Raw genomic sequence first — 16,485 nt, forward strand, 5'->3', positions numbered from 1 at the left:
GTCTGTAGCATCCAAATTATTTTGCACAGAAGATGGTAAAGGCAACAAATCAATAGGTGCACGTGGTACAAAACCATAAACAATCTCAAATGGGCACATCTTAGTGGTAGAATGCAGTGAACGATTGTAAGCAAATTCAACATGAGGTAAACATTCTTCCCACAATTTTAAGTTCTTCAAAACAGCCCGCAGCATAGTAGACAAAGTTCTATTTACTACTTCAGTTTGTCCATCAGTTTGGGGATGACATGTAGTACTAAACAGCAATTTAGTCCCCAACTTAGCCCATAAACATCTCCAAAAGTGGCTAAGAAATTTAGTATCACGATCAGAAACAATAGTATTTGGCACACCATGTAAACGCACAATTTCGCGAAAGAACAAATCAGCAACATGTGTAGCATCATCAGTTTTGTGACATGGAATAAAGTGTGCCATCTTAGAAAACCTATCCACAACAACAAAGATACTATCCATCCCCTTCTGTGTACGAGGCAAACCCAAAACGAAATCCATAGAAATATCCTCCCACGGTACACTAGGAACAGGAAGAGGCATATATATAAACCATGTGGATTAAGTCGAGACTTAGCTTTTTGACATGTAGTGCAGCGTGCCACAAATCTCTCAGCATCTCGACGCATACGTGACCAAAAGAAGTGTGCAGCAAGTACATCCTCCGTCTTCTTCACACCGAAGTGACCCATCAATCCTCCTCCATGCGCCTCCTGTAACAACAAAAGACGAACGGAACCATCTGGGATGCATAGCTTGTTAGCACAGAACACAAATCCATCATTGAGGACGAATTTGTTCCATGTTCTACCATCTTTATAATTCAGCAACACATCTTTAAAATCAGCATCAAGCAAGTATTGTTCCTTTATGGTTTCTAATCCAAAAATCTTGAAGTCAAGTTGAGATAGCATAGTATAACGGCGCGACAAAGCATCAGCAATAACATTATCTTTACCCTTTTTGTGTTTGATAACATAAGGAAAAGACTCTATAAACTCAACCCACTTTGCATGGCGACGATTCAACTTAGCTTGACTACGAATATGCTTCAAAGATTCATGATCAGAATGTATAACAAATTCTCTAGGCCATAAATAATGTTGCCAAGTTTCTAATGTCTGAACCAGCGCATATAATTCTTTATCATAAGTAGAATAGTTCAGACTAGGCCCACTCAATTTTTCACTAAAATATGCAACCGGTTTGCCCTCTTGTAATAACACACCTCCCAAACCAATTCCACTAGCATCACATTCAAGCTCAAAAGTCTTATTGAAATCAGGAAGTTGGAGTAATGGAGCATGTGTTAACTTATCTTTCAGAATCATGAAGGCGTCTTGTTGTGCATCGCCCCACACAAAGGGCACATCCTTCTTTGTAAGCTCATTCAGCGGCGCAGCAATGGATCCAAAATCTTTCACAAAGCGCCTATAGAAGCCAGCGAGGCCAAGAAAACTCCTCACTTGTGTGACCGTTTTTGGCTGCGGCCAACTCTCAATTGCCTCAATCTTGGCTGGATCAACTTCAATTCCCTGCGCAGTAACAACATAGCCAAGAAACGCAACTCGATTGGTGCAAAAGGTGCACTTCTCAAGATTACCATACAAACGTGCATCACGTAACGCATTGAAAACAGCACGTAAATGATCCAAATGTTCCTCCAAAGATTTGCTATAAATCAGAATATCATCAAAGTATACCACCACAAAACGTCCAATAAAAGCACGTAAAACTTCGTTCATCAGTCTCATGAAAGTACTAGGTGCATTAGTTAAACCAAAGGGCATTACTAACCACTCATATAAGCCGAACTTAGTTTTAAACGCTGTTTTCCATTCATCTCCTAATTTCATACGAATCTGGTGGTAACCACTACGCAAATCAACTTTAGAGAACATAATAGAACCACTCAATTCATCAAGCATATCATCTAAACGAGGTATAGGATGACGGTATCGAATGGTAATATTATTAATAGCTCTACAATCAGTACACATGCGTGAAGAACCATCCTTCTTAGGTACCAAGATAATAGGAATAGCACATGGACTAAGAGACTCACGAATGTAACCTTTATCTTGTAGAACCTGAATTTGTCGCTGAATCTCTTTCGTCTCTTCAGGATTGGTAGGTATGGTGCACGGTTGGGCAGCGAAGCTCCTGGAATCAAGTCAATCTGGTGTTCTATCCCACGAATAGGTGGCAATCCAGGTGGAACATCTTGTGGAAACACATCAATGAATTCCTGCAAAAGGTTAGCAACCGCAGGTGGCAAAGAAGGAGGCATATCCTCAAATGAAAACAGAACTTCTTTGCAAATAATAGCATAGCATTGAGTAGTGTTCACATCAAGTTCAGCAATATCAGATTTGCTAGCAAGCAAACAAGGATTCTTCAAACGAATTTCAGTAGCATGGTTCGAATCAGATTTAGTATTAGTCTTATGGGGCACAAAATCTGCAGCAACAATCTGATTTTCACTCTTATGTTTCTCCTCGTTTTTTTACTCTACTAGCTCTAGCAAGATCATCTTTTACTATTTGTTCAGGAGTCATAGGTTTGAGACCAATTTTCTTTCCATCATGCATAAAAGAATACTGATTAGTTCTACCATTATGAACAGATTCTCTATCAAATTGCCAAGGTCTACCAAGTAACAAAGAACAAGCTTTCATAGGTACAACATCACAATCAACAAAATCAGAATATGTACCAATAGTAAAATGCACACGTGTAGTTCTTGTTACCTTGAGCTTCCGAGAGCTCTCAAACCATCGAATGTAGTATGGATGTGTGCGCTGTCTTGTAGAAAGGGAAAGCTTCTCCACCATGTCAACGCTAGCCAGATTATTGCAGCTCCCTCCATCAATAATGATCCTTATAGCTCGCTCTTTTACAACGCCTCTTGTTTGAAACAGATTGTGGCGTTGATCATGCTCAGCTTTGCTCAATTGCACGCTCAACACACGCTGTGCAACTAAGCTCCTGTACTGATCAGCAGTGTCAGCATCCATTACTTCTATCTCTCTCTCAGAATCAGAATTGGCACCATCACGTGCAGCAATAAGGGCCAATGTATCTTCATCAAAGTCACTTGCAGAATCATATTCTCCATCTTCACGCACCAACATCACACGCTTTGTTCTGCATTCTCTCTCTATGTGACCAAATCCCAAGCATTTGCGACATTGAATGTCGCGCGTCTTCCTTGTGGAGGCCATGGAAGATGAACTCCGAGGAGGACCAGCAGATGGTGGTGGAGTCGCAGCAGGTGGTGCTCGTGATGCAGGCGCGGTGTACTTGGAAGTAGTAGGTGCTGGTGCAGTCCCACGCGATGGTGGCGCTGATTGTCGCGGAGACCATGACGATGTACGACCTGCAGAAACATTAGCTCTTCTCCATGGTGGTTGACGATCCTGCACTTCACGTTCAGCTTTGCAAGCAAGATGAAACAAGCGAGTAATAGTGTTGTACTCCTTATAATCTAAAATATGTTGAATCTCTTTATTCAAACCACCAAAGAAACGTGCAAGCATAGCCTCATTATCCTCTACAACACCACAGCGAATCATACCAGTTTGCAATTCTTGATAATAGTCTTCTACAGAATTTTTCCCTTGTTCTAAGCGAGACAATTTCTTAAGTAAATCACGCTGATAATGTGGAGGAACAAAACGAGTACGCATAGCAAGTTTTAAACCAACCCAAGTAGTAGGAATATTAGCAGGACGTGCTCTACAATGTTCAGACCACCAAATAGAAGCAAAATCTTTGAACTCACAAGTAGCAGCACTAACACGCAAGTGCTCAGGGTATTTTAAACATGCAAAGCGTTGTTCTACTTCCAATTCCCATGTAAGATATGCATCAGGATTATATCTACCCTCAAATGGCGGAATATTCAATTTAAGTTTAGCAACATGATCATCATCATTACGTACCGGCCGTGGAGGTGGACGAGCGTTGCGGTTCAGTTGTCGTGGACGACCCGGTGCAGGTTGTTCGACTTCCTCGCCGTCCAGTACGTTCTCCTCGACCTGCTCGTCCGCGTCCGCTTCATAGTCTTCGTATCCCTCATCAGAAGGCGCGTCACGTGCGGCTGCTGCAGCAGGAGCGGTACCCGCAGGCACATCCGCACGAGGAACGCGACGTGCGCGTCGTTGCACATTGTCGCGAGGTGGCGGCAACCGAGTCAAAAGCTCCTGGAACTTGGCGTCGAGCTTGGAGTTGAAAGCTGCCTCGAGGCCATCCAGCTTGTCCAGCGCGTCGGTGAGTTTGGCATCCACGTCACCAATGCACGTATCGGTGTCGCGTGCATGCCCGCCCAAAAGGTGGGTGAAATGAGCATGCAACTGCTCAGACGTCATCTTGGACGGGTCAACAGCGGCCGGATCAACTGGTCCTGACATGATTAGTACACAAGAAGCACAAATGTATATGCCTACAAACTACGGAATATGGTGGTTCACGCGCAATTCGTCAGGCAAAATACGAAGCTCTTACAAGTTCTTACCAAACAGGAGGAAGGCGATGTAACAACCAGCAAGGATCAGCGTCTCCAAAGATTGCCAAAGCGATTACCAGGTGTCGACACAGTGCACGTGGAGACAATATGTAGAGCTGTAGGAAGGCTAGTATGGTAGCAAAACAGCAATTGTCAAAACAGCAATGCAATATTGAAAGTATGCTCAACAACGGTACTGTGCTGGTCATAGGCTAGACCGTACTAGAGACGCGAGCCTAGTTCACCAACGATGTCACGGCGCGGCACACAAGCAACGAGCAGCTATGGAGTGATATATGGTGGTGGTTGGCTCCAACAAGCACAAAGGAAAAGCTCAAAAGCAAGATATAGGTGAAGAACACAGAAATTTCCGGGTAATAAACTTAAACGTCAAAAATCTCAACCTTCCCGACGTTTTTTGGCAATTCTGAGAGTTCCGGAAGCCGCACAACTACGAAGTTGTTGTGGCTGGATAGAACTTTTTCTCCCGGTGATTTTGACTGGTAAAACGTCGAAAACGGAGTTCGTATGCAAAAGTTATGCTCGGTCAAAGTTTGCGGTCGAAAACTGCCCAATTCGGACTAAAATCGACCTGACTAGTGGAAATCGGGTCAAACCCGACTCGGATGCGGATTTGACATTTTTTTTTTTTGCTCTTCTACTCACAACCGGAAGGCGGCGATTATCTGGACACGACTATGAACACAATAATGGTGGAGCGTGTATACGGATGTATATGGTGATGGCGGAAGTATATGGCAGGTGTATATGTGATGTAGCCCCGGTCACCGACGTCGCTACACCAAGACCAACAAGTTCCCCAAGTGGACCGATGACACGAGCCCGAGTCAAAGCTCTTCATGATGAGGTGAACTCGCTCCTCACCACCCTTGATCTTGGTACCCCTTTGGATGGATTGCTACCTCATGCCGACGTGCTATGTGTCATTAGGTACAAGACGCGTCAAGACCACGGAGAGGAGGAGACGCCAAGGTCAAGGGAAGGAGAGAAGCAACTGGACATGGAGATGATCATGAAGCCGAAGCCGACGTCGCACGAAGCGCTCCAAGGAAGAGACGGACGCTGGCCGGTCCAGGACCCGGTCAGACCGGACCTACAACCGGACGCCCCGGTCATAGGCCCGGTCGACCGGGCGCAAACCGGGCCAGCTCCCTCGTACCGGACGACGACCGGACCCAGGACCGGAAACTTCGCAGTTTCGGTTTGCGCCGGTCGACGGACCCATGACCGGACGGCCCGGTCCACGAGCCCGGTCAGACCGGCCCCAAACCGGACAGCCCGGTCCCAGGCCCGGTCCGACCGGCCCCAAACCGGACCTGACGAGAATGCCCCACCAAACTGCCTTAACTTATCCATTCGCGTACCTGTTCGCCCTTGCTGGCCATGTATGACTATATAAGTAGCTGGAACCCCTCATTAGCTCTTTAGACTTGTTTTGAACTCAAACCTAATTTTGAGCTTAGTCTCCCTTGGGTATCATCCCTCTGTAATCAAGGCCATCCTTGTTGTTGATTTGGTTATTGTTGAGTGAGATTCTAGTACAAGCTACTCTCTCTCCCTCACCAATCCCCTTTTCTCCAACACCAATCTCTCACCGGGAATTCTGCCGCGTGCCTCTTCCGGGTGATTCTATTGGCGTGGTCCATCGAGCCACGGGGGTAAGTATCGGGTGTATCGGGTTGGTGTGCGTGCGTGAGTCTCGGAGTTCCTCGTGTTCGTCGTGTTCTTCGTGTTCCTCGCGTTTTCCCATCTCCCCTCTTGGTTTCGAAGTCAATCCGCGAGATCGGGCCACACACGGGGTCTTAGACCTCATCATATGGTATCAGCAGCTCTTGGTTACCGCGGATTTGACCTCCCACCCACCCGATTTCGTTCCTAGAAAATTTTCCAAAAATAGCCCTATATTGCCTCTTGACCGATCTGTGATTTGGTTGCGTTTTGAGTGGTTTTGGTCCGTGGATCTGGTGTTGTTGTGCTTGATCTACTATTTCCCCAACTTTTAGCCTCCAATTCCATCGTTTCCCTTCGATTTGGTCGATTTGGCTTGGTTTTCGTGAAGAACAGGAGAGAGAAAGCTTCATCCCGCGAAACCCGGTTTCGGCCCCGGTCAACCGGGCTACGACCGGACGAGCCAGCACAGAACCCGGTCGATCAGGCGGCAACCGGACAGGCCGGTCCAGAGCCGGTCCAACCGGACCCTGCATCGGGCGCATCTTCGCGCCCTCCTTCGACCTCGACTTCCGGCGATCTCCACCACCACCACCACCACCACCACCATCATCGCAGGTATAACTTGCAGGTCACCTTGTAACCCCTCTTCCTTTTGCGATCTATCCCATCGGGCATTGCTTGTTTAGTGTTGCGAGACATTGCACGTGGCCCCGCATTGTGAGGTGTGTGTGTCGCGTTGAGTAAGGCACCCAAGCAAACACTCGTGTGGCAAGATAGCAAAAGCGAGGCTAACGCTAACATAGTGCGTCAAAAAGCCCCAAAAACACAAAAAGAGTGCGAGTAGCATCCATACATCCATACATCCATACATCCATACGCCCATACATACAAAGTGTCCACGTGCCACCAAAGATACAAACGAGTGCAAGTGCCGCCATACACAAAAGAGAAAAAGCTTTTAAGCAAAGAGAGATAGGAGAAGAGAGGCCACGTGTGAATCTTGTTGTCTCTTCCTTTGCAACCAAAGCTTTGGCTCTCCTTGTGTTAGTGTGACACCGAGCACTTATACATACACTTTTCCGCTCACTTTTGGTTGCACTAACCCCGTTTATCTCGTGTGTGTGTTCCACAACTTTTTCCGTGTTTATAGTGATCTTCACATTGACATTTGGATTTTTGGACCTCACCCACTTTTGACAACATACTCGATCTTGGATTTGTCTTTTGGCTTTCCACAACACTCGCCTAACACCATATTTGCTAGCTTTTGCGTGTGATTTTGCGTGTGTTCCCGATACACTTGATCTTGCTTTCGGTTTGGTGGATTACCTCAATACTATCTTACCTTGGTAAGAGTGCGAGGTAGTCTCCTTCCACTAACATACACAACATAGTTCTTGTCTTTCCATCATGGATAGGAACGGAGATACCAATAGGGATGAAGAGATCCTTCGCAACACCGAGAGGTTGGCTACTCAACACAACCTATGGACGCAACGACAAGAGTTCAAGGAGCAACTCTCCCTCTTCGAGACGCGCATCGATGAGCAATACGATGAAGTGGCTCACAACTTCTCCACCGTGAACCACGACTTGGCCCTTCTTCGTGAAGCTACGGACAACTTGAATGGCCAAATGGCGGCCAATGATGCCAACATGGAGCGGCGCATGGATAGCCTCGAGCGCGCCATCACCAACTTGGGTCGCCCTCGTCGACACCGCTCTACTTCCTCTTCATCAAGCTCTTCCTCAAGGCATGAAGACCATTACTCTCATGGTGGCCTTTCGTCCCCAAGCTCTTCTTCAAGGCGTGAAGACCATCATCGAACTCATCGCTCACATGCTCGTCATGAAGACTCCCGCTCCAACTCTAGGCGTGGAGAAATACATCGCCATGCTCGTCCACATGAGCGTCCTCCACAAGCTCAAGACCTTCAACAAGATCGTCACCAAGTGGATCGCCATGCTCACCATGGGCGTGATGGCCATCCCCAAGACCAAGATCCTCAAGATCCACCTCGGCGAGATCTTCGTCGCCACCCTCGCCATGACCAACGTGGACGAGGAGAGCCTCACCATGATCAAGATGAGAGACCCAACATTGAGCATCGTCCTCAACCGCGACAAGATCTTCAACCACATCCTCACCGTGAACCAAGTGAAGCAAGTGTTCAACTCCACCACCAACCCAATGCTATGGTTGGCCATAGAAGACCTCCTATTCCACCTCTAGCCGCAAGAGTGGACGGCGCCCCTCCTCGTAGAAGAAACTTGGAGGATGAAGAGAACATGTATGGCAAGCTCAAGTTCAACATGCCCAAGTTCAAAGGTGAAAGGCAGCCTTGAAGCATACCTCTCATGGGCACTCAAGGTGGACAAGATCTTCCGCATCCACAACTACTCCGGTGCGAAGAAAGTGGCTATGGCATCACTCGAGTTTGAAGACTACGCCAACACTTGGTGGGAGCAAGTCCTCACTCTTCGCGAAGAAAAGGGTGAACCTCCAATTGACACTTGGGAAGATATGAAGAAGGAAATGCATGCTCGCTTTGTCCCAAAGCACTACATGAAAGACCTCTTCAACAAGCTCCAAAAGTTGAAGCAAGGCACCAAAACCGTTGAGGAGTTCTACAAGGAGATGGAGCTCACTATGATGCGCGCCAACATCCAAGAATCCGAGGAGCAAACCATTGCTCGCTTCTTCAATGGCCTCTCTTACCCCATCAAGAGGATCGTCGAGTTCCAACCCTACTCCAACATGGTTGAGTTAGTCCACCAAGCATCGAAGGCCGAGCGCCAAGTGATTGAGGATATCAAGTACTCCAAGGCCAAGACCTACTTCACCTCCAAGTTCGCAACATCGACTCCTCCTACTACATCAACTCCTCAAGCTACAAGTGCCAAGGCCGACGCATCCTCTACACCATCCAAGAGACCGACTATCCAAAGTCGCATGAAGCAAACGGTCTCCTCCACCGCCTCCTCTAAGGCATCCACGGGACCCTCTAGTGTCACTTGCTTCAAGTGTGGCACCCAAGGTCACAAATCGTTTGAGTGCAAGAACACCAAGGTCATGATCACTATGGAGAATGGTGACATCGAAACTCTTGATGAGGATGAATATGAAGCCCTTGTGCAAGCCGCCGTGGAAAGTGAAGAAGCTTATGAGCAAGAAAGTGGAGAAGATCCTCTCTTATGTGAGCATGACCCAAGTCCCTCACTTGTGGTCACAAGGGTGCTAACCACACAACCTCATGATATGGAAGAACAACGGTGCAACATCTTCCAAACCCGTGCCGGAATTGGTGGCAAGTCTATCAAGGTCATCATCGATGGTGGAAGTTGCCACAACCTTGCGAGCACCGAGTTGTGTGAGAAGCTCCACCTCACTCTCCGCAAGCATCCTCACCCTTACCATATCCAATGGTTGAGTGACAAGGGCAACGTCAAGATACAACATACCGTCACCGTCAACTTCAAGATCGGCCCTTATGAGGACACCATCGAGTGTGACGTGGTACCCATGACGGTGTGCCACATGTTGCTTGGCCGCCCTTGGCAATATGACAAGAAGGCTATACATGATGGACTCTCCAACACATACACCTTCAAGGTCAACGACAAGAAGTTCGAGTTGCGCCCGATGACTCCTAGCCAAATCATCGCGGATAATGCGAAGGCTTTAGCGAGGGCACAACTCCGCACCCACCATAGTGAGATGAGAGGAGAGGGAGCGACCCACCACAAAGATAGTGAGCGCCACAAGCCATATATGAGTGAGTCCAAGAGTGTCCTTCTAGCCACCAAGAGTGAGTGGAGAGAGCTACAAGAGAACCCATCCACCATATTGCACTACGTGCTCATATGCAAGGGACCCTCGTCGGCAACTAACGACTTAACCAACATTCCTCCGTCTTTGTTGTCTCTTTTGCAGGAATTTCAAGACGTCTTCCCCGACGAGCTCCCTCATGGACTACCACCACTCCGCGGCATAGAACACCGCATCGACCTAATACCCGGCGCTCCGCTCCCAAACCGTGCCGCCTACCGCACCAACCCCGAGGAGACAAAGGAGATCAACCGCCAAATTCAAGATCTCCTCGCCAAAGGGTACGTCCGAGAAAGCCTTAGCCCTTGTGCGGTTCCCGTGATCCTTGTGCCTAAACCGGATGAGACGCAACGGATGTGTATGGATTGTCGCCCCATCAATGCCATTACCGTCCGTTACCGCCATCCCATTCCGCGTTTAGATGATATGCTTGATGAACTTAGTGGTGCCACGATTTTCTCTAAAATCGATTTGCGTAGTGGTTACCATCAAATCCGCATGGCTATTGGTGATGAGTGGAAAACGGCATTCAAGACCAAACTTGGTCTCTATGAATGGCTCGTTATGCCTTTCGGTCTTTCCAATGCTCCATCAACTTTCATGCGCCTCATGAATCACATCTTGCGTCCTCTCATTGGCAAGAGCGTGGTTGTCTACTTCGATGATATTCTTATTTATAGCAAAAACCTCGAGGACCATGTGCAACATGTGAGAGAAGTCTTGTGCATCTTGCGCCATGAAAAGCTTTATGCTAACCTCCCCAAATGCACATTTGCTCAAAACAAATTGGTTTTTCTTGGTTTTGTGGTTTCCGCTAATGGGATTGAAGTTGATTCTTCCAAGGTGGAGGCCATCCATAATTGGCCTACTCCTACAAATGTTGGCCAAGTCCGAAGCTTCCATGGACTTGCCGGGTTTTATCGCCGCTTTGTGAAAGACTTTAGCACCATCGCTTGCCCTTTGAATGAGCTTACCAAGAAGAATGTTCCGTTTGTTTGGGGCAAGGCCCAACAAAACGCTTTTGATGAGTTGAAGAAACGTCTTACCGAAGCTCCACTTCTTGTTCTTCCAAATTTTGCCAAAACTTTTGAGATTGAGTGTGATGCAAGTGGGCTTGGTATTGGCGGTGTTCTTATGCAAGAGGGCAAACCCGTGGCATACTATAGTGAGAAGTTAGATGGCGCACGCCTCAACTATCCTATATATGACAAGGAGCTCTACGCTTTGGTTCGTGTTCTTGAAGTTTGGCAACACTATCTTTGGCCAAAAGAGTTTATCATTCATTCCGATCATGAGTCCTTGAAGTATTTGAAAAGCCAACACAACTTGAACAAACGACATGCAAAATGGGTCGAGTTCATTGAGTCCTTCCCATATGTGATAAAATACAAGAAGGGCAAGGACAATGTTGTGGCGGATGCTCTTTCCCGCAAAACACCCTTTTGCTAACTCGTTTGGATTTTCATGTTTTGGGACTTGAAGAGATCAAAGAACTCTATCCTTCCGATTCTTTCTTTGCTCCCATTTTTGAGAAGTGCTCCGTTGAGCGAGGAGTGGATGATTTCTATTTGCATGATGGCTATTTGTTCAAAGCCAACAAGATTTGCATTCCCGCGTCTTCGCTTCGAAAATTGCTTTTGCAAGAGTCTCATGGAGGAGGTCTTATGGGCCACTTTGGCCGTGACAAGACATATGCCATGCTCTCAACCCACTACTATTGGCCAAAGATGAAGCGAGATGTGGAGCGCCTTTGCCGTCGGTGCACAACATGCTTACAAGCTAAGTCTACCTCCAACCCTTATGGTCTCTACATGCCATTGCCTATTCCTTTTGCACCATGGACAGATATTAGCATGGATTTCGTTCTAGGCTTGCCTCGCACTAAGCATGGTCATGATTCCATATTTGTTGTAGTGGATAGATTCTCTAAGATGGCTCATTTCATACCTTGCCATAAGAGCGACGATGCTTCACACATTGCTTCATTGTTTTTCAGAGAAATCGTTCGCCTACATGGAGTACCGCAAAGCATTGTGTCGGATCGAGACGTCAAGTTCATGAGCTATCTTTGGAAGTCGATCATGGCGAAGTTTGGAGTCAAGCTCTTGTTCTCATCATCATCGCACCCGCAAACGGACGGCCAAACGGAAGTGGTCAATCGAAGCCTCTCCACCCTCCTACGGGTCCTCGTGAAGAAAAACTTGAGGTCATGGGAGGAGTGCCTTCCTCACGCCGAGTTCGCCTACAACCGCGCCAAGCACAAGACTACATCAAGGAGCCCCTTCATGGTCGTCTACGGCTTCGAACCTTACACGGCACTCGACATACTTCCGCTTCCCCTCCACGAGCGCATCAACATGGACTTCGACAAGCGCGCCGCCGCCGTCAAGAAACTACATGAAGAGACAAGGGCAACCATACAAGCACATGTTCTTCGTCAAGCCAACCACATCAACGCCAAGAAGAAGGCAAGGATATTCGAAGAAGGAGACCTCGTTTGGATCCACCTCCGGAAGGACCGGTTTCCCCATGAGCGCAACTCCAAGCTCAAGCCAAGAGGAGATGGCCCCTTCAAGGTCCTCAAGCGCATCAACGACAACGCTTACGTCATCGACATACCAACATCCAAGTACTTGGTGAGCAACACGTTCAACGTCTCGGACTTGTCACCCTATCATGGAGATGAGGAGGTGCAAGAGTCGAGGACGACTCTTTCCCAAGGGGGGGGAGATGATGTAGCCCCGGTCACCGACGTCGCTACACCAAGACCAACAAGTTCCCCAAGTGGACCGATGACACGAGCCCGAGTCAAAGCTCTTCATGATGAGGTGAACTCGCTCCTCACCACCCTTGATCTTGGTACCCCTTTGGATGGATTGCTACCTCATGCCGACGTGCTATGTGTCATTAGGTACAAGACGCGTCAAGACCACGGAGAGGAGGAGACGCCAAGGTCAAGGGAAGGAGAGAAGCAACTGGACATGGAGATGATCATGAAGCCGAAGCCGACGTCGCACGAAGCGCTCCAAGGAAGAGACGGACGCTGGCCGGTCCAGGACCCGGTCAGACCGGACCTACAACCGGACGCCCGGTCATAGGCCCGGGCGACCGGCCGCAAACCGGGCCAGCTCCCTCGTCCCCGGACGACGACCGGACCCAGGACCGGAAACTTCGCAGCTTCGGTTTGCGCCGGTCGACCGGACCCATGACCGGACGGCCGATCACAGCCCGGTCAGACCGGCCCCAAACCGGACAGCCCGGTCCCAGGCCCGGTCCGACCGGCCCCAAACCGGACCTGACGAGAATGCCCCACCAAACTGCCTTAACTTATCCATTCGCGTACCTGTTCGCCCTTGCTGGCCATGTATGACTATATAAGTAGCTGGAACCCCTCATTAGCTCTTTAGACTTGTTTTGAACTCAAACCTAATTTTGAGCTTAGTCTCCCTTGGGTATCATCCCTCTGTAATCAAGGCCATCCTTGTTGTTGATTTGGTTATTGTTGAGTGAGATTCTAGTACAAGCTACTCTCTCTCCCTCACCAATCCCCTTTTCTCCAACACCAATCTCTCACCGGGAATTCTGCCGCGTGCCTCTTCCGGGTGATTCTATTGGCGTGGTCCATCGAGCCACGGGGGTAAGTATCGGGTGTATCGGGTTGGTGTGCGTGCGTGAGTCTCGGAGTTCCTCGTGTTCGTCGTGTTCTTCGTGTTCCTCGCGTTTTCCCATCTCCCCTCTTGGTTTCGAAGTCAATCCGCGAGATCGGGCCACACACGGGGTCTTAGACCTCATCAATATGGCAATGGCGGAAGTATGTGGCAGGTGTATATGGCGGTGATCTGCGTAAGGTGCGAGTGGCGGCGGCGTAACCAATATGACCAGAACTCGAAACTCTAAAGGAACTAGACGCTAAGACCAGCAACTCAACACGAAGATGCAGACACAAATTCAACTATGCAAAACTGAAAAGACAATGCAAGGCGTGGCAGGGGGTTTATGGGATGATATGATCTAAACCCTAACAGTATTTTTTTTTGTTGGCTTTTTCGTGGTTTATGGGTATGATGGCAGATGCAATCTACACTAGGAAAAACAGTAAATTCTCACCGAGCAACCTGAAATCTGATACCACTTGATAGGGCAAAGGTGTCCGATCTTTCGATGAGATGGAGATAATTCGATTTGTTGGTGGAGTTCGTGCTTGACGATCCGACTACACGTGCAAAGCTCGTGCGCCAATGCAATCGCTAGGACAATCTCCGGGAGTTACTGATCTTGCGGGAGCACGATCAGCCTGACCAGCGAGGGTCTTAATTCCTACCTGAAATCGAGAACAAGTAAAAACTAATATTGCAATCAGAATATTGCGGATATAGATGAAAGTTTTATTGAAAAGGTGGGATTCCGAATAGTCGGTCTTGTTCTGGGCGTTGGCCTCAAAAGAAGTACACGAGAGTTGCAGCAATGGCTAACTTTTAGTCTAATCAAAATCCGAGTCTAAACGTGATGGCTATGGGGGTATTTAAAGGAGGAAAAGGTGGGGTTTCGGCCAACCATACGTATGGTGGTCGAACCCAAAGAGCCAGCTATATTAGGGTAATTATGTTAGAGTTGAGCCGTATAGCTTCTCACTTGTTATGGCTTGGGCCTTTTATGGCGGATCTCGGGGCACAGACCCCTTTTTTCTATATTTTTAGAGAGAGAGAATTGATATACGATCTATTTGAAGCTGCTACAGGTATGCGAATGATGCACCAAACCCTAGAAGGCCTTTCCCCCTTCAATACGGACTCTAAAAAGTGGCTGACTTAATTCCTGCGAAAATGACATGGGCCTGGCCCAAAACTAAAGGTGACGCAGCACCATAACATGCTATGGACGAAATTATGAAGTGGGAAACTCTATATTTCGTCCATGTCTTCATCTCTTCTTATGGTGGCTTCAAAGTTCTGAAATCTCCACTTGCGGCGTCATCTTCAATCCTCAAACGGTTGCTGCCATCTCCTCCATGCGTGATCATGCTCCAATGCTTGTCCTCCTCATCCATGCTTGGTCCATCATTTCTAAGAGTAACAAACATATCTGATTTAGGCAGCATCATATTCTCATGTATGTGAGGAATAGTTCCAAGAAACGAAAGTACCTGATAGTTAAGTTGTTTGGCACGAGCTCGAGTGATTGGTCCTTGTATTTGTGTGGCTGTAGGTACAGCGGTTGTATCAAGAGATAGGATGTCCTCATCATTATACCTAGATGAAAATGTTAGGCGGTGTCGGAACACACAACTTGCGATGAGGGCGGTGGTGTCAAGAGTACGTTTGCAAGTTCGGGGTGCCGAGGATGTCGTCGCTTGCTTCGGAGCTGCGGGTTAGTTTCACAAACAAGGCACTCAAACCGGAACAAGCAAACACAAGTTAAGAGAAAAGTCGGGTCAAAGTAGCTTGGCGTCGATGGCGGTGGTATCCCGGTGGTGATATCGGTGAGCTAGCGGCGGTGGTGGTGGTGGTGGGGCAGCGGCGATGTTTGCCGGTGGTATGCCGATGGCGGTATCGGTGAGCTTGCGGTGGCGGCGGTGGTGGTGGTTTGCCTCGGCGGTGTTTCCCGATGGTTTGCGAGGGTGGCGGTGTTTGCCGGTGATTAAGGGGGGTGGCGGTGTTTGCCGATCATTAAGGGGGGTGCGGTGCTTACCGGCTGCGGAGAGGAGTGGTGGTGGTCGGCGGTGGTTGGATGGAGATGGTGGTGGTGGCCGGCCTTGGAGAGGAGGGGCGGTAGTGGAGGGTGGAGCCTCCACCCGGAGGTACCGCTCGTGCACGGGTGGAGCCTCCACCCGGAGGTACCGCTCACACGTTCTTCTTCCTGTGAGCTCACGCGAGCCACTCTTTCTCTCTCTTGTTCTTCCCCAAATCCAAATCCAATTGACCCAAAACTCGAAAATCGAAGGAATTTGTGGATAGAAAGTGGGGGATTAGTAGATCAACACTAGAGACACCAAATCCATGGACCAAAACCACTCAAAACGCAACAAAATCGCAGATCCGTCAAAGGCAATTTAGGGCTATTTTTGGGGATTTTTGGGGAAAAATTTTAGAGACGAAATTGGGTGGGTGGGGGCTCAAATCCGCGGAAACCAAAGGCTGCTGATACCATATGATGAGGTCTAAGACCCCGATTGTGTGGCCCGATCTCGCGAATTGACCCGGAATCGAAAGGGGAAAAGAGGGGAAACGAAGAACACGATGAACGCGAGGAACACGAGGACACACGCACGCACACCAACCCGATACAACCGATGCTTACACTCGTGGCTCGATGGACCACGCCGAATAGAATCACCCACGAAAGAGACCGCGGTAGAATTCCGAGGTGAGAGACCGGTGTTGGAGACGGAGATCGGTGAGAGAGTGCACCACACTAGAATCTCACTCACAAATCCAATCAACAA

The sequence above is a fragment of the Lolium perenne genome, chromosome 2 (assembly GCF_019359855.2).
Source record: "Lolium perenne isolate Kyuss_39 chromosome 2, Kyuss_2.0, whole genome shotgun sequence".
NCBI classification, from domain to species: domain Eukaryota; kingdom Viridiplantae; phylum Streptophyta; class Magnoliopsida; order Poales; family Poaceae; genus Lolium; species Lolium perenne.